At 39.1% G+C, this 25,206-nt stretch overlaps 1 long non-coding RNA gene across 2 annotated transcripts in view; it reads right to left on the bottom strand.

The window, feature by feature from the left end:
- Nucleotides 1-24,971, bottom strand: part of LOC136172406 (uncharacterized) — a 42,302-nt gene extending 17,331 nt beyond the window's left edge. Inside the window, exons 1-3 of one of the 2 annotated variants that reach the window (XR_010664023.1) lie at nucleotides 24,853-24,971; nucleotides 19,544-19,645; nucleotides 6,140-6,221 (exon numbers count right to left, since the gene is read on the bottom strand). This is a non-coding gene — a long non-coding RNA (uncharacterized lncRNA). Of the gene's footprint in view, nucleotides 1-6,139; nucleotides 6,222-19,543; nucleotides 19,646-24,852 lie in introns of those variants that run through there. The other variant, XR_010664024.1, reaches the window with a different exon arrangement.
- Between the last annotated feature and the right edge of the window lie 235 nt (nucleotides 24,972-25,206).

Below are 25,206 nucleotides of genomic sequence, written 5' to 3'. Positions count from 1 at the left end.
CACACAGAAAAGAAAATTAAATGAAGAAAATCTCAACAAATTCGACCTTAGATTTGTTTCAGCTATTATGAACACTCAGACTTAGCACCCACTTTCTTTGCAAGTTTATCCCTAATAATGACCAATATTTGTGTACTGCCCTTAGGATTACCAAAGGCATTCACAAATGTAACATCTGCACAAGAAAAAGTTTCTGCAGCAGGAATATAGCTCTATCATGCAGATTGCAAATTTTAGTCTTGAAGATGGTTTTTTTGAAACAAAGTCCCTGAGATAGAAATTAAATCTACTTTTCCAGAATTCAAAGTCCAATGATCTTTTCTGTATACTAAATTGATATTTTCAACTTTGAAATGCTTATTAATTGTTTTAATATTTTATATAAAGAATAAATTAAAATTAGACTTCCTACATTCAGCATACTCAAAAAGGTAAACCTATACAGAGTATCCAAGGAGTAAAAATACCAAAACACACAGTGTAAAATCAGATAGAAGGTGGATGCCAAGGGTCCTCTGGTTCCCTTTCCTTTAAGAGTCCGACCAGCGAAACGTGAAGGGCTGGGACGCAGGGGAGGCGGCAAGCAGGAGACACTGCGCCCTCTGGTCCTGTCACTTGTGTGCTCCCTTGGGAAAATGTGGGACTCACTGAGTATGATTATTTCCAATAAACCCAAAGTGAAGACTACCCAAGTGCCCGTGAGTAGAAGGATGGATTAACAGATTGTGATTTACACAAACAAGAAGAAAACACAAGCAATGAAAAAGAATCATCTTCACTTCACCCAACAGTGAGGCTTTCTTAAATACGCTAATCAGCCAAAAAAAAAAAAAAAAAAAAAAAAAACAAGAGCCAGACACCAAAGAATACACACTATATTACCAAATTTATATAAAATGCAATGCAGTCAAACTAGTCTCTAGGTTAAAGGAGGCGAGGAGCTGCTGAAAGGAACTAGTGCAGGGGGTATGGAGGGCTCCGCCTTCATCTGCATGATGGGTGCACAGTTGTGCTTTATTTGTCACAGTCTTTGAAATGAAACATTCATGATATTTGTACTTTCCTCTACATAGAATACACCTCAATAAAACTTGCAAAGGAAGGACATAGTTGGACCTTAAGACTGCATCTGTACCACCATGGATCTCTTGGATTAACTAACTTGTAGGCTTTTTCAGGCTGAAGAACTTTGGAAAAGTGTGGGCTTTGGATCCATTTGCCTGAGTTACAAATCTCCACTGCACTGTGACACTCACTGGCAATGTGTTCTAAGGGAAGTCCCCTAAACCCTCGGTTTCTCCAGTAAAGTTTTTATGGATTTGTGCCCCTCAACTCCCCAGTAGGGACAAACAGCATAAACAGGACAAAAACATAAATGTAAACCATATAAACTGAGAGACTGCAAACAAACTGATGGTATCATTCTTCCTCAACCCTTAAATATCTTTGAGTTAGTGCTATCACTAGCAAAGAAAAAAAAAAAGAAAGAAAAGAAAAAAAATCAAATTCTGTATTAGGAAGGTCTGGTAATAATTCAGTACGGCCAGCAACTCTCCACAGTTTAGTGCCTTCACACAACAGATGTTATTTCTGACACTTGAATGGCCAGGTGGGGTTTCCTCATTTAACGGCCTTCAGAAATCCTGTCCTCGGCTCAGTCTTTGGGATCCTCTCACTGTGTATTTGGAGAAAAGAGACCTTAGGAAAGGTGCATCTGTCCTTAACTGCTTTGGCCCTGAAGATGTGCGTGTTGCTCTCATTTACATTCATTTTAGGGGGAAGCAGCCACAGGGCCCCATCTCTCTGCAAACAAGCTCAGGAAAGTATGACTTTTCATTATCAGTCCATTAGCCACATCTGCCACATTGTCCTTATGTTCTCCTACACAAACTACAGGTAATTTCTGAGGCTCTATCAGTTAGGCATTTCACAACAAAGTCATAGAAATCCCAGGATCATTTGATCTACAAACGCATGTAACTTTGTGAAATATATATTCCAACTGGTTGACTTTAAACTCAATCTAAATACCAACGGATCTACTCACATTTCTGAGAGACAGCTTACATTCATTAACAAATGGTAGTTAGCCTGAGTCTCAACACCAAGGTGTCAGATCAGATCAATCTGAATTGAACACACTTTACTTTTTTGATCTTCAAGGTGAGAGATGTCTTGGTGTTGTAGAAAGTACCCAGCACTGGTAACTGGGGTCATGATCCACCTTCTAAATTTATAATCAAATGTCAATATAATCAAAACTAGAGGGAATTCTTATATAGGACTTTTAAAAAATCTTCATAAACTTAAACCCACTGTAAATATTGTTCTCTAAAACTTTGGAAATGGAAGTTTTACTTTTACAATAGAAGGCTTATATAAGATATAGGACTTATTCCAAATCACAAACTTGGAACCAAAACTTGAGGCTCTATATTACCAGTCTAATATATATTTTCTTTCTTAGCAAAGCAGGAAAATGTCAAAAGGAAAAATGTAATAATGGTTGCATGTAGGAGACACTAATGATCAAGTTTAAGAAAAAATTTGATAAATCTGATAAGACTGTTTTACTGCCGAAATTCTCCCTGCTCCTTGATAGTTGACCCAAGTAGTACCAGGAACTGCAATTATATCAATAATCATCATAAACTGTATCTATTTCTCACTCTTCAATCTTTTTTTGTACTTGCAGGCTTAGGATTGCAAAACATAAGGCAAAAGGTATCACTTTGAAGAGTTTTCATCATTATAACCTTTTGGTCCCAGGAAGTGGTTATTTCATTTTAATAGTCCTCTTTCTATATATATAGGTGTCTTATGCCTGAAATGAATTTTCAAGACTGTCTTTATGTGAAGTATTTGGCAATCCAAAAACTACTGTTTCTGAAAATATGTATAGACCAGGAATGAAGTGTTCCATTTTTACAATGAGATGCAGATTTCCCATTAAAAAGTAAAGCTTTCATCTCCAATGCTATCAAGGACAGTATTTGAGTTTTGGTGAATTAATTTAAGAGGCTATAGAAGTCCTATAAAAGAATTTTTGCTAGTCTATTTATTACTTACTGTTGATTATAAATTTGAACATTACTATTAGTGTCCAGCTTGTGACTTTGAATAGTAGCAGATAAATATTGCTAACTGGTATTTAATCATTTTCAGTAACACTCTTTTCAATTAAACTTAATCTCATACACGTTTATACAATTTTACAATTTAATTATACAATTATCTCATACTATTTGTACAATTTGAGGGATCAATTATCAAAATGCATTGATACTATTTTTTTACTTGTCTCTATCTCAATCACCCTGTTTACTGTTTTAAGTGCCCTTTCTTCCTTAAAGCAAAACAGGACCAAAAAAAAAAAAAAAGAAAAGAAAGAAAGATACAGGAGAAAATGTGGAGGTTATTTCAGGGCTGAAGTAAGATATGAAGAATTGTTCTAATCTTTCCTCCAGCTTTTAACAGTGTTTCAAACTCTATCAAGTAAGAAGAGATGACTGTTATGCGATGTAGGGCATTGTGGGCCTGGGGTCTTCAATATTTCTCTAAGTTTGTAGATTTCATGGTCACAAGTAAGCACAAGTAGTTAATAAGTTCTATGCACCATCTTCGCTAACCCTACATACCTATGAACCGGCACAATGCCTAGAACATAATACTTGATTAAAAATTAATGAAGTATGGTTGGCAGCAGTTCCTCTATCTCTTGGCCAATCCTGACTTGTACATTCTTCTCTCAATATTATAGGTAAGCCAAATAAACAATCACCCTGAAAGCTCCTCAAATGGCTAAGAAAACTTCTGTCCCAAACTATACTGTCATCTGAAATTCCACTTTTGAGTTTCATTCATTTAGCTAAAAATGTCGGTCTTGTTAAAATGCAAAACAAATGCAGCAACACAGAGTCAATCACACTTGAATCCCTTTTAAATTATTTAAACTCATGACAGATGAATATCAGATTTGTTTTTCCTTAGTGCAGTCTGGCCAGAGGAGGGAGTCATTCTGTGGTCATAGAAGTAGGATGAGAAAAACCCAAGTCAGTAAGATGAGTTTAGATGAGTCAGAACAAAGAAACTTATCTCACACTGTTGCCTATAGATGAAATAATACTAAAAGCATACATATTATCTGATTATTACCAGTACTCATACATAATGAAAGTGAGATCCACTGCTGTGAACTAGTTAAAAACTAATCATTGTCAGAGTCAAGGTTAGTTTCTAAGAGACTTGACTTTTAGTTTTGTGCTCCTTCTTTCAACTTTGATTACTTCTTTATAAATGCGAATCCTACTTCAAAGTAACCTAAACCTTATAAAATATTTTGGAAATTCAAAAGAACCTTAAAAGGAGTATCAACAAATTTCCTGCCTCTGTAATTTTCTATAGTATACATAAATAACTACTTAGGCTCCTTAAGAGTGATTCAATTTTCCAAACATGTAAACTATGATTAATTAAGTGTGAAGGTTTATGATTATGTAATTGGAATTTGGTTTAAAAATATTCTCCATCATTTTCATCAATACTAAATCAGCTAATTGAAATAATCATTGGGATCTACATCTATAGCAAAAAAGAAAAATCTGTATTGCTGCAAAAAAGAAAATATCTTTCCTCCTACTTCAAAAATGTATTCAATAAGGTAATTACTGCTAAATAAAAATTATACCATCTTCCATAATAGAGTGCTGAGGTCAACAGAGTCAAAATTAAGAATATCAGGCAATCCATTAGAGTTCTCGAGAGAAATGGGACCAATAGGGCATAAATATGTATATATGTGTGTTTATAACAATATATGTATATATTTATACACAAACACATTCATTATAGGGAATTAGCTCCCATGATTAGAGAGATGCAGAAGTCTCAGTATTTGCAGGGTGGTAAGTCAGAGCTGAAGACTCAAGCCTAAGTCCACAATTCTGAGAATCAGGAAAGCCAATGATGATGTTCCATTCTAAAAACTAGCAGGCTTGAGATCAGGAAGAGCTAATGTTTTAGTTCGAGTCTAAAGGCAGGAGCAAATTCAGTGTCCCAGTTCAAAGGACACAAGTTGGCAGAATTCCCTCTTCACAGGGGAAGGTCAGCTTTTCTGTTCTATTTAGGCATTCAGATGATTAAATGAGGCCCACTCACATTAGGGGGGGCAATCTGGTTTACTCGATATGCCGATTTAAATTTTAATCTCATCCAAAAACACTCTTAGCAAATACTTGGTGTCTTAATCCACTTGGGCTGCTGTAACAAAACACTATAAATTGGACAATTTATAAATAACAGAACTTTCTCAGAGTTCTGAAAGTTGTACATCAAAAGATCGGAGTGATAACATGGTTGGCTGCTGACTTTTTCTGGGTTGTAGACTTCTTATTGCATCCTCACATAGCAGGAAAAACAAGGGATCTCTGTGGGGCCTCTTTTATAAGAAAACTCATCTCATTCATAAGGGTTCACCTCTTGACTCTTAAGTCACTTCCTTACACCCTTAACTCTTGATACTATCATTCTTGTGGGTTGCCATTTCCTCCTTAGGGGAGCTTCCTGACCCAGGGATCAAACCTGTCCATCTTATGTCTCCTGCTCTGACAGGCGGGTTCTTTACCACTAGTGCCAGCTGGGGAGCCCCCTACGGTGCCTGGCATCTACATTAGTCAGGGAGCACTCTAAGGGAGCCCTCTGTGACATCCTAAAACAGTGGGGGCAGCAGGAACATTGTTCATAGTAGGGTGACTGAGTCAAAATTTTACGTAGTGAAATAGTCTACTGATAAATCCATTTTCATTTTGTGTTTTACTGCTCTGTACTCACAAAAACATATAAAAATGAGCTTCCCTACAGTCTCCAACCCTAACTCCCTTCTCTCCAGAAGCACAGTCAGCCCCACAGTTCTAGTTCTTAACTCTCCATGTGACAAGGTGCATAGTAGACAGGATCCTCTTCACACCTCTTTAAAGAAATCAGACCCAGGACCATGGACCATGACGCTGTCAGTTCTTACAGCGGCTCTTTCTGTGTGGAGACTGGGGACACTCCAGGTCTTCCCTGGTAGCTCAGAGGGTAAAGCATCTGCCTGCAGTGCAAGAGACTGAGCTCCATCCCTGGGTCCAGAAGACCCCCTGGAGAAGGGAACGGCAACCCACTCCAGTGCTACTGCCTGGGGAATTCCATGGCGGGAGGAGCCTGGCAGGCTCCAAGAGAACCTAAGGAGAGAAAGACAAATGGTAGTGTACTACAGAGAGCTCATATTCTCTTGCTTATCTTTTTCAGGAATTTTGTGTTGTCAAATACAGTCATCATTAAAATTTAAATGATATAAACTTACTGTGAAACTAATTTTATTAACAACAATACTAACGGATATTCAAAACTCATCACTTCCTAATTATTATACTGCATTTTATTATAATCTGTGCTCTTTCTTGAGGTTATTTACATGTCTTAAATTTGTATGGTGGAAATAATAAAAAAAATCTGTTCCCAACTCTGCCTTCACTGACATCATGTTGGTAACATGAAACTGACCACCATGGGAGCAGTCCCACTACAGAAATTGGCAAACACTACACTGTGGCTTCAGTTTCACAGTGAGTCCATTACGAAGCTGGCATATCACTTGGCTGACAGAGTGAGTGCCAAGGTCTAACAAGGATGATCTGACCCTAGCTATTGTGAGGTCACTGAGGATGAAGCAGAGGACAGTGGTTACAAATTGAACATGGCACCCATGTATGGAAGGATTTCTAAACGTGCTGTGTCTATGGAGTGGATTCTAAATCATGATATTCTGGAATCCCCTCCACCTTCAAAGGGATCATTCCTGGTCTGATCAAAAAGTATTGGCAGGCATGACCTTTGCAAATGAGGACCAAGTCTCTCTTCACTTTTTCTGGTATAGAAGAAGCCTCCGATCTCGTCTACAAAATAATGGAAGGGTTTCCCACTATTAGATGACACTGTACATTTGCCCAACTAGGTGGTTTGTGTCTGGATCCAAAATAAATGGTATTTATATGAAAAATCTGATATTACTTGTACCCCTACGATTGTGTAATGATTCATGTTTGTTATTGCATGGGGAAATGCCTTGTTAGTAAAAATTAAATGTGGCAGTAGGCAAATCTCATAGGGACACTGATTATAAACTGCATTTATTACTAAGTTTCATATAGGCCAAATATTTGAAATATTCATATTGTCTTAGAAAAAACAGGTGTGATTAATGTTTTAAATGTTTGCATCTGATTCCAGAAACTATGTTGCAGAGTTATAATTCCCCCTCTATCCCTCAGATTTTGTGAGACTAAGAAATGATTATACAAGTGACATTGGAAGGAGAATTGATGAAGTTGGTAGAAAGGTCCTACAACCTTTCTCAAGACCCCCCAAATCATGCTACCTTAAAGATACTCTAAGGATGGCTCAGATATTACAGTTAGTCAAATGCAGCTAATGAGTTAGTAAAATTAGGATATTAATGTTACTGGGAATTGGTTGATCCTCACTGATTAGTGAGTTAGTCATGAGAAAAACTGCCCTATCCATTGTATCCCAGGGGCTAGCCAAGGAAAGAAAACCATTTTACAAGCAAGATTAAAGGGAATTAAGTACAGAGAATTGGTTATACCAGTCATGGAAGAGCCATGAGACCAAATAAGGGATGTGTGCAATCCACAGATTATCACCAACAGAAGACTACTATTCTCTTAGGCTGGAGGTCAAAGGAAACAGGTGATATCACCAAGAGTCAAGACAGCATCTATGGTCACCTGGCTGACAGGCTTTTTAGGACCTGGAGTCAAAGAGTTGAAGACATTCCTGCCAGAGATGCCAGCAAGATCAAGATAGAGAAAAAGACTCTGGTTTCTCCCTTCCTCCTGCTCCTCAACTACATATCAAGGATTCTCATTAAATCTAATCATGTGAACAGTATGTGGCTTCTAGGGGTCAGCAGAGCAAGAAAGGGAGAGGGAATACATCTGAGGGGAAACAGGTACAGGAATAATAAATCTAGCAAATCCAAAATATGTATCTATATCTAGATGGATAGACAGATAAACACAGACTCCCCCCAACATCCATTAATGCTATGACAAGGTAAAGAAAAATAGGGTTTTTTTCCCCTTACCCAGGTATATTATCTAAAGGAGCACTTAATTAGTTACTGAATTAGAAGTTGGTACATTCTACTGCTATTTAGCGTCCTAAATGAGCACAAGATTGGCCAACTATCATGAGAGTCTATTACTGATCCAAGAGACTCTTTTTTTCCCATTATTCCGAAGCTCTCTATCTGTTCTCAAACTGGGAGAGGTACTATAAAACAGAAAATGAGACTGATCTGACAGTTAACCCACTCTTTTCACCTTGCCTTCTTTTAAATATGCTGAGAAAAGTAAAATGGTCAAAAGGAAAGGAGGAGGAGAGGCACAAGTATGCTCACAAACTAGGTGATGGATGGCTGAGAGCTGACTCTTTCTCAAGTGCTTTTATTGTCCCACGTGCTTACCCCTGCATCCCAGGAGACAGCTTGATGTAACACGCCAGTATTAGTGTCACTTCCTTGCCATATCCTCTTTTCCCCATCACAAAGATAAGAGTCCATCAGAAAATACATGTTTCCTAGGGTTACTTCTGTTTTACGCAGATCCTCTTTATGAAGCTATTCTTAGAGTCCTCTTCAGTATCATAAGCTTCAACTAAGAAAACTACCTTTCCTTCCTTTCTGAACATTGTTTCATGAGGAATGAGTCCTGTTACTTACAAAGATAGGCAGAGGTCTCTCAAAGCAGAAAAGTCATCTCTTTTGCTTGCTTTCCACGTGCCATCTAGGTACTACAGTTAAGAACTTCAAGCACACAAATTTGTTCTAGAGAACTGGCAACTCAAAAATACAAATAATCTTTATAGTATTCAAGTAACCCTTAAACTTTTTGAAAAATAACCTTGCTTTAAAAGTCAGAGTGCAAAAAAACTCAAAAGAGTTGGCACGTCCCTCCAAAAGATTCTCTAACGTTTAGCAAAACTGAATTCACACTAAATCTGTTTATGAGTAAAAGACAAGTCAACTTTAAAACCAATCATAGATGACAATGTTTCTTTTCAATGTGTCTGCTTTGGAGCCATATTTCTGCTAAACACTCAAAAATTTCTTCTTGAGTATTTAGTGATATATTAGAACCAGAAATAAGGGATGTTAGTGCTAGAAGGCAGTCAACGGTCTGTAATTTAATTCACATATTCCTTCTGCACCAGACTCTGTAAGATCACTGAGTCAGCTTAAGAACTTTGAAGCTGTAGAGTCCAGGGCAGGCCATTACAGTATGCCGATATCACTGTCCTCCTGCTCTGACGTTCTCCACTGAGTGACAGGGGAAGGAGAAGGAAGCGCAGTCACCATCAACTGAGAGTGATGAGACTGGAATATTAAAATTCAGGCTTATCTGAGCTGACTGAATTGGCTGGCAGAATGTTCTCCAGTTAAAGGTGGGGAAAGGTTAATTCTGCACATGACACCGCTACTGCATTTATACAAGTCTCCTAGGACAACTGTTTGCCTTGAATTGTTTTCTTCCTTTATTTCAGTCAGACAGTTGTGTTGACTGATTTTTCTTTTTGATGTATGAAATGACTGTTTGACTGAATTTACCATTTGATTTCTACTAACGCACTGTAAAAACAATAGTCAACTTAGACTGGCAGGTATGAAAAATTCTACTGCAGAACCAGACAGAAATATTGCGTTCTATAGGTACATATGTCATATGCCCTGGGTTTTGGAAAATTGTTCCAATTTCAACTATTTTGCCCCATGTTTCAAAAGAGTGGGGCCACTGATTTAATAGTAAAAATAAGATTTGTGAAGTTCATATAAAAATAATTTTGTGTGAACCTGAGAATCACATAATGGGATCAGAAAAGAACTATTATGAGAAATTTTACTGTTTCTTACTTATCAAGAGGTGTTTCTATGTCAAACTTTTCAGTCTTCTTCTAGAAGATGTTTAGGAACAAAAGGTTTGAATATATTCATAGCAAATCCTTATTTATAGTTTTGTTTTCCCAATAATTATAGTTACTAAGATAGGACATGGAAAATGGCCTATCTCATGATTCTAAGCTCCTATTGAACATGTGGGAATTGGTAACATGAGTAGGAAAGTGAAGCAACTTTTGAGATTGTTACTGAGTAATGCTGATTTTATAATGAGTGCTTCCTTACATATCTGACTAATTTATCACGGTGCAGATGGCTGATTCCCATGCTTAGAAATGACAAAGGTCTTAAGAAATTCTCCATATTCCATTCATCAATCTGTGTTCTTCTTCAAAGCAAAATTAATCCCTTGACTATTAACATAGTAGCTTAATTATAATTTTTAATTTTAAAATTAACTGTGAGAATCGGAATTTCTGGTAGGAAAAAGTGATGGAAGATGGGACAAAATAAAATAAATCAAAGAATTCATAGAAAGCTAAAACAGAATTTTTCAATAGTAGGTAAGGACTTCTGCTTCCAACTATATCAGTTTACCTTAGGAAACCATACTAGAAAGGTCAGATAAATCATAAGCAACATTTGACTGTGAGCATTATAAAGCTAATGAGGTAGACATGACATAGAAAAATAAAATAGAAAAGAAACTCATAGAAGTAAGAACAGTATTCTGCACATGCTTTATCTAATCCAGTCATTTAGAAACTATTGATGAAAATCAAAAGCATGAGAAGCCAAATATGGCTCCTAAGAGGCAGAAAAGCCAGTAGATCTTAGGACAATATTGGAGGACTGAGGAGAGAGCAGGGTTGGACTTTAGAAATAACAAGGCAGCTAGAATTTTAAGGATCAAAATCCCAGAGATGGGAAAGATTCAGAGACTCGAGCTCAATTCAGCAACAGTGGTCCCTTGACGTTATCACATTTTCCACGTAGGTAGACAAGGCAAGATGTTAAGAAGTCAAACAAAAGCTAACTGAAGTCAAAACAAAGACTCAGGAGTCTTGTAATGCTGAGGAGATAAAACTGAGGTTCAGAACCCACCAAAGAATAGTGGCCCGGTGGAAAGCTAATGATATGAATTAGGACACTGGAGGTTTCTATATGTATCTGTGTCCACGTGAATGTGTGTTAGGAAGGTTGATGAAACAGCTACCTTGATGGAAACATCTATAAAGAAGGAAAATGAGTATGAAGCTTGTGCAATGACTGAAGATCAATAAGCTGATCTTTCCTTCTGCTCCTTACCTGGGAATAGGAAATTCTCTCTTGAAAAAAGGACAGTTGACCGTTCAACAATACAAGACTTAGAGACACCGACTCCCTATGCAGTCAAAAATTCACATATCACTTGATAGGCGGCCCTTCCTATCTATGGTTCTGCATCTGAGGATTCAACCAACCACGGATCATGCAGTGCTGCAGTTGTTGGGAAAAAATCCATATATAAGTGGATCTGTGCAATCTAAATCCAGGTTGTTCAAAGGTCAACTGGAATGTCATTATGATTCTCTACAACTTGTCATATCCCAAGTCTGGTGTTCATCAAAGAACCACCAAGACTCCCAAGAAAAGGAGAATTAGAATAAAAAACAGAATCAGAATCATGGATGACCTAGATATTAAAGTTCAAATATATTTTGATAAATATTACCAAGTTCAGGAAAATAGATGACAAGGTAGAGAATTTAACTAGACAACTAGAAACTGATTAAAGTTGAACTGACAGAATTCAAAATTAAACTCAGTAGTGGGCCGAACACAGGTGAAGAAAGATAAATGAACTGGAAGACAGAGTAGCAGTAAAAATAGGAAGACTAAACGTGGAAAACAAAAAGGATAAAAAAGTACAGAAAAGAGCATTTGAAACATATGGGCCACAGTAAACATTTTCATCATATGTTTACATTGGAGTCCAAAGGGAAAAGAAGAGAGAGATTCGGGCGAGAACAATATTTAGAAATAATAGCTGAGAGTTCTCAAAAACTAAAAAGAATATATCAAGCCATAAATTCAACAAGCACTAAAAAACGCAACAAGAGTAAATATAAAGAAACCATATCTAACACCACCAGAGTACAATTTACAAATAGCAAAGAAAAACAGAACACCTTAGAAGTAACCAGAGGAAAAACAACAGTTGACCTTTCAACAACGCATGAGATTAAGATTACTGCTTACTTCTCAACAAAAATGATTAATACTAGAAAATAATGGAACATGCTAAAGAAAATAACTGCTCACTGAGAATTCTAGAGGCAGAGAAAATGTTGTTTGGAAGATGAAATAAGGAAATCTGCAAACAAACAAAATTTAGAGAATATGTTCTCATCAGAACCAACTGAAAGGGAGACCCGCAGGCAGAAGGAAAATTATCATAGAGGAAAATAAGGACTTGACAAAGGAATTAAATAGAACAGAAAGGAAGCGTAAGTGAATAAATCTGAATAAAATCTAACTGCACATAAGAGTAATAATGAAATATATAAAAATTAGAATGCATTAAAACAAGAGGAAGAGGAAAAAGTAATAAAATAAATTTAAGGTCTCAGCACTGCTTGAGAAGCAGTAAAAGAGCTAATAAGTCACGGTGCATGTGTAACTGCTACCTATATAAGCATTGTGAGCTAATAAAGGGAAAATGGAGTTTGATGAATTTAAAAGGAAGAGCCAGAGGAACATAAAAAGGAAGGACAAGCAGAAAACAAGGAGTAAAAGGTCTATAAGAAGATACGTTAACTGTAAATAGTCACATTAAAGGGCAGAGATTTTTTGAAACAAACAAAAATCTTAATTCTATGCCCCTTACAAGACACCATAGTCAGACTGCAAGTTAAAGGATGCAAAACTTATGTCATAAAAACAATAAGCAAAACTGAAAAAAAAATAATGGGAGATTTGAAAGCAAAAAGTATCACTGGAGATAAGACAGGATAATAAAACCAACCATTACTTTACAAGGAACATGTCATAAAACTAAACTTCGAGGCAATATATGAAGGGAAATTCTGAAAACTAACTAGAAATAAAATCTAAATTACCTAGATCAATAATTCAGAACAACAACAAATCAGTAAACTACAGAAGATCTGAATACCATTGTTAAAGTCTTTGGCCTATACACCCCGAGGAAACCAGAATTGAAAGAGACATATGTACCCCAACATTCACTGCAGCACTATTTACAAAGCTAGACAAGGAAGCAACCTAGATGTCCACCAGCAGATGAATGGATAGGAAAGTTGTGCTATATGCACACAATGAAATATTACTCAGCTATAAAAAGGAATGCATCTGAGTCAGTTCTAATGAGGTGGATGAACCTGGAGCCTATTATACAGAGTGAAGTAAGCCAGAAATAGAAAGACAAATACTCTATATTAATGCATATAGAGAGAACTTAGAAAGATGGTACCAACAATCCTACATGCATGGCAGCAAAGATGACACAGATGTAAAGAACAGACTTTTGGACTCAGGGGGAAAAGATGAGAGTGGGATGATTTGAGAGAAGAGCATTGAAACATGTACATTACCATATGTAAAATAGATGACCTGTGCAAATTTGATGCATGAACCAGGGCACCTAAAGTCGGTGCTCTGAGAAAACCCAGAGGAATACAGTGGGGTGGGAAATGGGAGAGGAGGTTCAGAATTGGGGGGGACACATGTATACCTGTGGCCATTTCATGTTGACCTATGGCAAAAACCATCACAATATCCTTAATGTAACTATATCCAATTAAAATAAATTAATTGAAAAACTCTTTGGCCTACATTTGCATAAAACACTGCATTAACAAGAATGAAATGCACATTTACATACAAATTTTGAGGTGTACATGGCACATTTTTAAGTTGACTGAATGCTGGGTATAAAACAAGACTCAGAATAATCAAGAAATTTTAAAATGTATAACCAATATTTTATCAAATATTTGGACATTAAAAACACACTTCTGGATTTCCATGGTGGTCCAGTGACTAAGACTCCATACTCCCAATGCAGGGAGCCTGAATTCCATCTCGAGTCAGGGAACTGGTTCCCACAAACAAAGAGTTTTCATGCCACAACTAAACGACCTTGCATGCTACAATGAAGACTGAAGATCCTGAAAGCCACAACTAAGACCAGGTGCAGCTGAATAAACAAATTAAATTAAAAAAAAAAAAACCAAAACATACTTCTGATAAATATGGATGTCAAAGATAAAGTCATAATAGGAATTAGAATTTCATTAATTGAATGATAATGAAACACTGACCTAGAGCCAGACATCCTGGAATATGAAATCAGGTGGGCCTTAGTAAGCATCACTACGAACAAGGCTAGTGGAGGTGATGGAATTCAAGTTGAGCTATTTCAAATCCTGAAAGATGATGCTGTAAAAGTGCTGCACTCAATATGTCAGCAAATTTGGAAAACTCAGCAGTGGCCACAGGACTGGAAAAGGTCAGTTTTCATTCCAATCCCAAAGAATGCTCAAACTACCGCACAATTGCACTCATCTCACACACTAGTAAAGTAATGCTCAAAGTTCTCCAAACCAGGCTTCAGCAATACCTGATCCGTGAACTTCCAGATGCTCAAGCTGGTTTGAGAAAAGGCAGAGGAGCCAGAGATCAAATTGCCAACATCCGCTGGATCATCGAAAAAGCAAGAGAGGTCCAGAAAAGCATCTATTTCTGCTTTATTGACTATGCCAAAGCCTTTGACTGTGTGGATCACAATAAACTGTATGCAGGTCAGGAAGCAACAGTTAGAATTGAACATGGAACAACAGACTGGTTCCAGAATTAGGAAAAGGAGTACGTCAAGGTTGTCTATTGTCACCCTGCTCATTTAACTTACATGCAGTGTACATCATGAGAAACGCTGGGCTGGAGAAAGCACAAGCTGAAATCAAGACGGCCTGGAGAAATATCAATAACCTCAGATATGCAGATGACACCACCCTTATGGCAGAAAGTGAAGAAGAACTAAAGAGCCTCTGGATAAAAGTGAAAGAGGAGAGTGAAAAAGTTGGCTTAAAGCTCAACATTCAGAAAACGAAGATCATGGCATCTGGTCCCATCACTTCATGGCAAATAGATGGGGAAACAGTGGAAACAGTGGCTGACTTTATTTTTCTGGGCTCCAAAATCACTGCAGGTGGTGACTGCAGCCATGAAATTAAAAGACACTTACTCCTTGGAAGGAAAGTTATGGCCAACCCAGGCAGCGTATTAAAAAGTAGAGACATTACTTTGGCCACAAAGGTCCGTCTAGTCAAGGTTATGGTTTTTCCAGTGGTCATGTATGGAAGTGAGAGTTGGACTATAAAGTTGAGCACCAAAGAATTGATGCTTTTGAACTGTGGTGTTGGAGAGGACTCTTGAGAGTCCCTTGGACTGCAAGGAGCTCCAACCAGTCCATCCTAAACGACACCAGTCCTGGGTGTTCATTGGAAGGACTGATGTTGAAGCTGAAACTCCAATACTTTGGCCACCTGATGTGAAGAACTGACTCATTTGAAAAGACCCTGATGCTGGGAAAGATTGAGGGCAGGAGGAGAAGGGGACGATGGAGGATGAGACAGTTGGATGGCATCACCAACACAACAGATATGGGTTGGGGTGGACTCTGGGACTTGGTGATGGACAGGGAGGCCTTGCATGCTGCAGTTCATGGGGTCGCAAAGAGTCAGATATGACTGAGCATCTGAACTGAACTGAATGAAAATATACTGTAGCAAAACCTGTGGGCTGCAGATAAAGCTGTGGTCACATAGACGCTTAAGTATTAGAATTATATAATATATGTAATCATATACGTGTGTGTGTGTTGTGTAAATGGAAAAAGAATAAAGCTTCCAAAAGATACCCTATTACCTTGAGGTAGACAACTACTGAACTATACCTAATAGTGGAGGCAGGGCAGACTTCAGAACTTCAGGAGACCAGCAGAAGGCAGCATTTGGAAACAGGAGTAGCTTCCAAATTAGGCAGTTTGAGAGCACAGTGAACGCCAATGTCAGAAGCAGTCTCCAGGAAAAAGCATTTAATGTATAAAGTGGTGGAGAAACTAAAATATATTTAAGATTTGACACTCTAATTCCTTTTAAGGATGATTTATGTTTCTAGGGAAAAAATAAGAAGTACTTGATGTAGAAGGTGAATAACTTTATAATTTCCAGGAGAATCTTGGTACCAGGATGACACAATGAAGAACTTGGGAGTCCCCTGACTAATCTAGCAGCGAGAAAATGAAAACAGAGATGAGAGAGAGAAATAGAAAGACATATTTGTGCAATTGGGCACTGCTGCACTTTAAAGTCTAGGTATGCACTCCAAATCATAAACAAATGCCACCATGTTCAGAGCTAACCCTGAGACAGTGATTAGTGTCTAAGAGATTAATTAGGGACAACTCTTGGCATCAACAACGTATGGAAGAAAAGGACATCAGATTGGGCAAAGGTAGAAGTAAAGTTGTGTTGCAGCCTCAGGAAACCTCAGGTGACCCTTTGGGGGAGAGTTCTTAAAATGAGATGACCCCTTCAGGGGGATGTCCCAATTCAGGAGGATGTCTTAACTTTTATATTCTTACACCTGTCATTGGATGAAGGGCATTGTACGAAGGGGTGATGTGACCCTGGGCTAAGTGGCTCCCTTTAGCTGAGATTGGCTGTCTGCAGCATTTCCAGGGCTGGGGCAAAAGCTCTAGAATCTGAAAATTGTTCAACTTTCCTTGTCTGGGTTGCCAAAGTAAAAAATACAGGCAGGGTATATTACAAATAGTTCTTTAGCCTGGAGAAGAGGTCTTGAAGCTGTGAGCCACTCACTGGGAAGCAGCAGGACATGAAGGATTCTTGAACAGATCGGAAGCTACTGGAAGGCCTTTCAGGAGTTCAATCCCATAATAAATACTGTACCTTCAGTGTAACTTTGCCCTCTCTGCCAGTCTTCCTCAGTTCCCATGTGGGCCCTTTTGGACTTGAACTTGGTGTTCCCAGAACTTGAGCTGGAGACTTCCATGAAGTCTGCTTTCCATCTACTGGCTCAGCTTTCTTGCTCTCTCTGCTCCAGGCTAGTCTCTTCAAACTGCCTTTTCCATTTCTGGCAATAATACCCCTCTCTAGACCTAACTAATGCTTTTCTGGGGCAAAAGGAAGAGAATTAATAAGGGTAACTTTTATTTCTAGGAGGGAAGTTACCATATTCCTTCAGAGTATTCATCTCCTTGATTATTTAACTTTTACTCTAGATTACTCATGGGTATTTCTGCTCCCCTACCTTCAACCCAAGGAGGTTTTAGAACATTGTCCTCTCTCAGCATCAAGTCTCTCTCCATCCTCCCTCTCTCTCTCTAAGACCCACCTTTATCCACACACTCACAGGCTTTCTGGACCTCCGAGGAAGATAAGCACTTCACAGAATCTCTGCTACAGGACCAAACATACTGAAATGACTTTTTATGAAGATATTGAAGCAACAGAAAAAGAATACATGAGGATTGTTTCTCCTGAGGGTTCAATTATTTAGAGGGCCTTTATCACACTTCGATTGATAAATCTAACCTTTCCTTTCTTGACTACAGTTGATCACACTGTGATGAAAACAAGGTAGAAAATGGAAAAATAACACTTGGATTTTAATGAAATAATAAAAATGCAGGGCCTATCTTTGACTTTTGCCAAGAGAGAAAAGAGTTCACATTTCGACTATGTGGTGGCAGGAGTCCCTTTTAAAACAGGGCCAGTCTGCATGATGCATTGAAAAATCAACCTTTTCAAATATAGCCATAACCCCTCAAGATTGTTTCATTTCTTGGGGCCAGGCAAACCAAACTTCGGGTTTGGTTTGAGTGGTGCCCTGTATACTAAAGTGATAAACATAATCTGGAAGCACAGCACAGGCTAAAAATATGGAGCTGGCAGCCTTTGATTGAAATTGAAATATTTTTCTGCTTTTAATTCACTGCATAAAATTTTAACTGTCCAAATTCAATCAGGTAGGTCGTCCTAATGATCATGAGCTTCAACCCTGCTAACAACTAAGCCTGCACTGTTAAACTCTACTTTATCTGTTCCAGAAACCTCCTGGGTTTCTTTAATGCCTCTGTTATTACTTGCTTTGCATCATTCTGCGTTTCTTTAAAAACACAGCTGTGTGACCTCTGGAAGTTTTATTACTTCCTTGAGACTTGGTTGCCTCCTCTATGAATATCTGGGTATATATTTAGTATTGCTCAATAGAATTTTTTATGATAATGAAAATGTTTTGTATCTGTACTAGCCAATGCAGTATTCACTAGCCACATGTAGCTAATAAACATCTTTAAAATATGGCAAATCCAACTGAGAAACTGCAGTTTTAATTTTAAAATTTGTTTAAATACAAATAACCTCATGTAGGTAGCATCTACTGACAGTATAAATCTATGTAATATTTTAAGGATATTCTCCACTCTAAAACTCTACCATTCATTAGCTCAACCTAAATATTTCTGCCCTTTGACAAGCAGAAAATAATTTATGCCGCCCTTGAAATTATTTTTCAAGACCTTTGTCAGTTTGGGGACATCATATTCTTAAAAGTGACTTTGCTTTGTGAAACTTTAATAACGTTGACGTTTCCTGCCCTTGGAAGCACCTCTGTTATTATGGGAAATGTTGTGGACGAACAAGGACCATTTCAAGAGATGTGGGAAAACTCCTTCTGGACTTAATTTCATGATGAGGATGCTCAGAATGTCAAAATGCTAAATTGCTTATAGTAAGAACCATACCTCTTTCACACTATTTTCTGCATGTAGCTGGAAAATGTTTAAAATATTTTAAAATAACTGCACATCTATTTCTGAAGCTGATTTGGCTGTTCAAGGCTTACTAGAACTTTATCCATCTCACTATTTCACTCAGTAAACAAATGCAGTTGTTACATATGTGTCTGTGTTCCCTTCTAGATTATGTGTTTATGAAGTTAGAAACTAGATTTATGTCACAGCCCTTATGTATAGCACAATATTCATTGCTAATTCAGATCGTATTTTAAGATGAGACAAAAGTTAACATTTTTAATGTAGTCACAAATATCTAGCAAACCAATCAGAAAAAAAAAAAACAATTTTTTTAATTGGTCAAGAACAAAAAGAGAAATACTTCATGCAAAATCATATCTCTAATAACTACCACTGGAATTAGAACACACACATGCTAAAATTATTTTAAAATATCTTATCAAAGACTTTAAGGCTGTACCTAAAAAGATTATATCAGAAGTGAACATAATCACGTTGTCTGACCAGCGTGAATCACGCAAGGCATATTATATATAAAATAAACAATAAGAACCCACTGTATCGCACAGAGAACTTACTCAATACCTTGTAATAAACGGTAATGGAAAAGAATACACACACACACACACACACACACACACACAACTGAATTACTTACCTGTACAGCTGACATACAACACTGTAAATCAACGACACTTCAATTTTTTTAAATAAGTGTAAAAGGTCGTATAGCTTCATAAACTCACCTCTGGTACCCAAGGGACTACCTGAAACAACAGCAGCTACAACTTTCCTGGAGACAGGACATGGCCAGCAAACTGGGCTGTTACACTCGGTAATAGTCATACCTGTAAAAAATATACAGGCTCATTAACACATAGGAATTCCTCATTTTTCTGGCAGTATTAGGCAATGAGGTATGCATATGAGAATTTTTTAAATGACAAATTTAAGAAGAGTATTTTAACCTTCACTCATTAATTTTTTCTAAAATTAAGAAATGTATTCATCAGTGTATTTAATGTTTCCTTGATGACTTGGGGTCATCAGTTCAATCAACGTTTGCATGAATAATACAAATGGAAGCAAGACAAGCACTCACACTGAAACTGAAGATGACATAATGTTCTATCAACTGGAATAACTGATGAAGGAGTAAGAAAAAAAAGACAAAAATGAAAACAAACCATGATCAAGAAACAGTCACGTTCTGACTTCTTCTATTTAGTTTCAAAAAGTGAATTGAAAGTGCTCCGTTGTGTCCGACTCTTTGTGACCCCATGGACTGTAGCCCACCAGGCTCCTCTGTCCATGGAATTCTCCAGGCCAGAATATTGGAGTGGGTAGTCGTTCCCTTCTCCAGGGGATCTTTCCAACCCAGGGATCGAACCCAGGACTTCTGCATTGCAGGTGGATTCTTTCCTGTCTCAACCACCAGGGAAGCCATTTCAAAAAGAGACCACAAATCCCAGTGGTATCTCCAACATTATTAGCTGTCTTTATCCCTTGTTTCCATTTTCCTTTCCTTTTTCTTCTACCCTAGAGGGGTTCCAGGAAATGTTTATAGCTGCTCTCAAGACAAATTCTAATACCTGCTTCTTCTCAAAATTTCACAATGTGTCCAGGAGATAAACAGTGTGGAGGTCAAATACAATTCACCACAGGGAGATCTGTGGTGAAAATAACATCAGAAACTAGCTCCTAAACATGCAAAGAGCAGAGTATGGTGTCAGGCACTAATTTCCTTCCAAATACCTCTCCATTTCTAAACGATGTCTTTATTTATTTACCAAGATCCCTTTTTATTGGTTCCCTCTTCCAGACTGCTTCACTTCACCTGTCCTCACATTAAATACATTCACACTCTTTTTGATTCCAGTTATTTGCTCATTAAGTAATCATAGAACACACACATGCTAAAATTATTTTAAAATATCTTATCAAAGACTTTAAGGCTGTACCTAAAAAGATTATATCAGAAGTGAACATAATCATGTAGTCTGACCAGCGTGAATCACGCAAGGCATATTATATATAAAATAAACAATAAGAACCCACTGTATCGCACAGAGAACTTTGGAATTAAATACTGAGTAAAATTAAAATACTGGAATCACTTGGAGGGTTTAAGCACTTCCACCAATGAATACTGGGTGTGGAATTCAAGAGGCTGCACTTGACTTGGCCTTGTCCAAGTTCTTTCTTAAGAAGTATGTAAGATAAACCTAAACTCAGAGTTATTCAGATTGGACTGCTTTCTCAGGTGGACTAGAATTCACTGCTCATTCCACCCACTCTGAGGTCAGTGGCACTTTTCGGAGATGTTGTGGCCTCCTCTGCCCACTGCGGAGGCTCAGTTCCCCCTGGGCCCACTCTCTGTCTCAAATCCCACACTGAGGCCAGATGCCAGCCTTCCCAGAACATTAGTGGTCTCCTTTCAGTGTTTGAACTGCTCAGACTGAGTCCCCGTGGACTCTTTCTCAGCTTGAAACCTGATCTTCAACCCCTTTACCTGACCTGGATGGTCACCTTCCTACTCTAGGCTTCAGCTGCTTTAGCTGTAAAATGATATATCTCTTCTTAGTTCCATGGAGTCGCAAAGAGACCGACACAACTTAGCAACTGAACAATGACGACATGATATTCTTTATGATACCCTGTATCGCAGGACCTGTTTCTACGGCTCCTGATGCCAGCTTCTTTCACAATCATATCTTGTTCATCTCTGAAAGTGGAATCCAAATCAATCATTTCCAGGCAGCTTTCAAATCTAGAATCATTCCCTGAACTTTCAAAGCAGGTTCTCTTAATCCCTTTCTCCTAGGATGGCAGGCACTTCATACTCTGTCTTCTCTCCTGAGGATTCACAACTCCTCCAAGATCAAGATGCTGCTCAACCAATTCTCAGGTCACACTCTGCACAGCGCTTGGTGTATGGCAAACAGCCAATAAAGATTTGAAAACGAATTAAATCGAAATGAATGACTCACGGTTGCTGACAACTTTAATTGTTCTCCCTTCCTGGGGAGAACAGTTGGAAGAATCCCCAGTCTCTCTTGTGGCCACAGAAATGGACTGTGGCCAAAACAGCAGCAGAGAAACTGACCTGGATCCTTCCAGAGCTGGCTCATCAGAAACTTCCATATGCATTTCTCCATATTCTTGACCCCTTCTGCTGATGGATGCAGATGGGGATGAGGTCTAAGGGAAGGGAGACGGTATAGGATGGGAGGAGTCTGGGTTCCTGAATGACCATCTGAAGGAGTGCAGTCTCCCCAAAGTGAATACCCACCCAGGGCTGTGATGTGGGAACCATAGTGCTGTGCTGCTGAAATTTGGGGAGTTGTGTGGTAATTTAGCATAAACCATTATACGCACAATTATGCTAATTATACGATCCACTTAAATGGCCCTCAATCTAGTACATTTAAAATGACAGACATCAATTTGTGTTATTGACACTTTTACCCTCCAATTTAACCCTGCTCTTCTGAATCAGTCATTTGACCTCAGAGAATATCAATTCCTCAACAGATTTTACTCTGAGATTCATACACACTGCAATCAGAATTACAATATTTGAAAAATAATGTTGAGAAAGTACTTTCCAGAGAAAACTTCAGTAACTTTTAATTCCTTGATCCTGCTTTGAAAACACAGCATAGTAAACTACTTGCAGTTTATCCATATTTATTGCTAATTAACAAAGTATTTTAGTTGGGATTAATTTTTAACAAATAAATAGCAGGTTTCTTGTCCACATCACAGCTGAATGACTAAATTTTCTCTCTGGAAGATTTCTTGACTGACCTTTATTTGTACTCAGTCAACTGATCTGGGTCAAATACCAGATATTAAAAATCTTCAGCATGTTCTTTTTCTTTCATTACTTTTCATCCAATAAGCATTTGACCACGTGGATTTTTCTCTGGTCTGGAGTATTTTTACTAACAAGCTACATGATGTTGCAAAAGACCTTAAGGCCCAAATGCTGGTATCTAATGAGTCTGTTCCTTTGAAGAGACTGATTTACTTTTGCTCCAACTTTTGGAAAACTTGCCCCAAAAAGCTCCACCACCCTCCTATTCTGCCCACTTCATCCATTAGAGAAGACGATTTTCTCAGTGTTACTTCCAAGGTACAGGCAGATGAACGCTTATACAACGGATTCAGTTACCTGCCTGGGAACTGAAAGGACCTTTCCCATTCAAATATCCTGGTTAGGAACCACGTTTTTTAATTTCTCTGGGAATTAAGAAACAGCAAGGAACGAGGGTACGTGGTTGATAAATGAACGTCAGTTCTTCTGAAAATCACTCTGTCTCCTCCCGTTCCTCTTGGTGTTCAAGGTAGGGAAAGAACCCTGGTCATCACCATGTGGTTATCGCTCTCCTTCTCTTCGAAGAGACAAGCCGTTTCATTGAGGACACTAATTCACCAAACTCAAGGCTCGAATTCCTTTTATGTACCCGATGCCTATCTTTATAGTATATGCCATTATCTTCAACAGTGAAATGATATGCTTTATTCCTCATTACAGAGACCAAAGTGCTATAGCAAAAGTCACTCCTGAGAGTTTTACGTGGAAATTTACTGACTCAAGAACAAATTTCTGTAGAAAAAGACAACCCATCTCTGTGTTACAAAGCATTGTTCCTTGCATCAACCACCAGTGTTAACTACAATCTATTATGATTTGAAGCATGCTAAATAAGCAGATTGTACTAAAAAAGAAAAGCACATAAAAAACCCACAGAACAAAACCCAAACTATTCTCAATAAAAGTATCCATTTGCTGGAGCCAATCTGAGATTTAACCAGGATTAGATACTTTAAACTGCAACACTGCATACCAGAACACCATGAAATAAACATTTCTCCTGATTTGGATACCATCTCCTCCTGATGCAAACTCTACCCCGACCCAAAGAAATCCAAAAATCCCAAAACCAGCCAACCAACAACAAAAAATAACCAAAGACCCAAAACCAAACAAAAAACCAAAGAAACCACGCCCATTACTATAACTAAAATTCTCAAATATTTGAGCGTCTATGGTAACTGCTCAAAGAAGTATTTTTTAAATGCTCATTTAACTTAGGAGCTTCCCTAGTAGCTCAGTTGCTAAAGAATCTGCCTACAATGCCAGAGACTCGGCTTCGATTCCTGGGTTGGGAAGATCTCCTGGAGAAGCAAATGGCAACGCACTCAAGTATTCCTGCCTGGAGAATTCCACGGACAGAGGAGCCTGAAGGGCTACAGTCAGTCCACGGTGTCCCAAGAGTTGGGACATGACTTAGCGACAATACTGTCACCATTTAAGAGCAGTGCAGCTCCGCCAAAAGTCGCCAAAAGTCGTTAGGCTTGAAAAGCCTAACGGAATCAAGAAAAACTCTTCACCATACCCCAAAACATACAAAGGCGGGAATAGTTTTATTTCAAACTTTGCTTAGATGTTAGTATGTCACAAACTGCCCTCCAAGACGCGCTCTTAGAGTCAGTGACCGTCAATAAAGCCTGAAAACGCTGAAAGTGAACGTTAATAACCTTTTGTAGCCTATCCTCCAGAAGGCTTTAGCAAAGAGCACGGAGTCCCACCTGAACACCCGCTGTTGGCGGCCAGCGAACAGGATCCCGAGCTGGGCGCCCCCATCACCGGCGCGCATCCGGGAGCAGAGACCTCTTCACACCCGCGGACCCAACGCGCCCGACGCGCACCCCGCGGCCCCGACTTCGGGCTCCTCGGAGGCACCTCCCCTTCCCGAACCCGCGAGCCCGCGGCGACCGGGTCCAGGCGGCGCCCACAGACCCAGAGGCCGCCCCCCGCGGTCGAGGGGCGCCGAGTTAGGGAGGGCTGCGAGCGCGCGGGGCGCCCACAGTTCCACGACCGTCTTGGGCCCCGGCCCGGGGTCCTCACCCTGCGGCCGGTGGCGGCGACCCCGGACCCGAGGACCCAGCGAGGCTCGCGCTCCCCGAGGCTGGAGGAGTCGGGGGCCGCTGGCCGTTGGGCAGGCGGGGGCGCGCGGTGAGGGGCTGCGGATAGAGCTGCACTTACTCGTGTCTGCGCTGCTCCCCGGTCCGGGGCCTTTCGCAGTGGGGACCGACCCAGTCTCCACCTTCCCTCCCCTCAGGAGCGGTCCGGGAGCTCTGGCGTCCCTGTGCCTCCGCCCACTCGCCTGTGGCCGCTCGCGCCTGCGCACTCGCACCTGCAGCCTCTCGCGCCTGCGCACTCGCTCCAGGCCCAGTGGGGGCGGGGAGGGGCGTTTGTCAGCCCCAGGACTCCTGGCTGGAAAATCCTGACTTTACATTTCCTTAGAGTGTTGGACTTGATATCAGTTGTTTAAAAAAATAAATGTCAAGTTTTCTTATCCTAATCATCATTTCATGACTATAGATTCTGTCTTTGTAA

Source organism: Muntiacus reevesi, chromosome 7 (genome assembly GCF_963930625.1).
Source record: "Muntiacus reevesi chromosome 7, mMunRee1.1, whole genome shotgun sequence".
NCBI lineage: Eukaryota > Metazoa > Chordata > Mammalia > Artiodactyla > Cervidae > Muntiacus > Muntiacus reevesi.
This window is presented reverse-complemented; position numbering and strand designations above follow the sequence as displayed.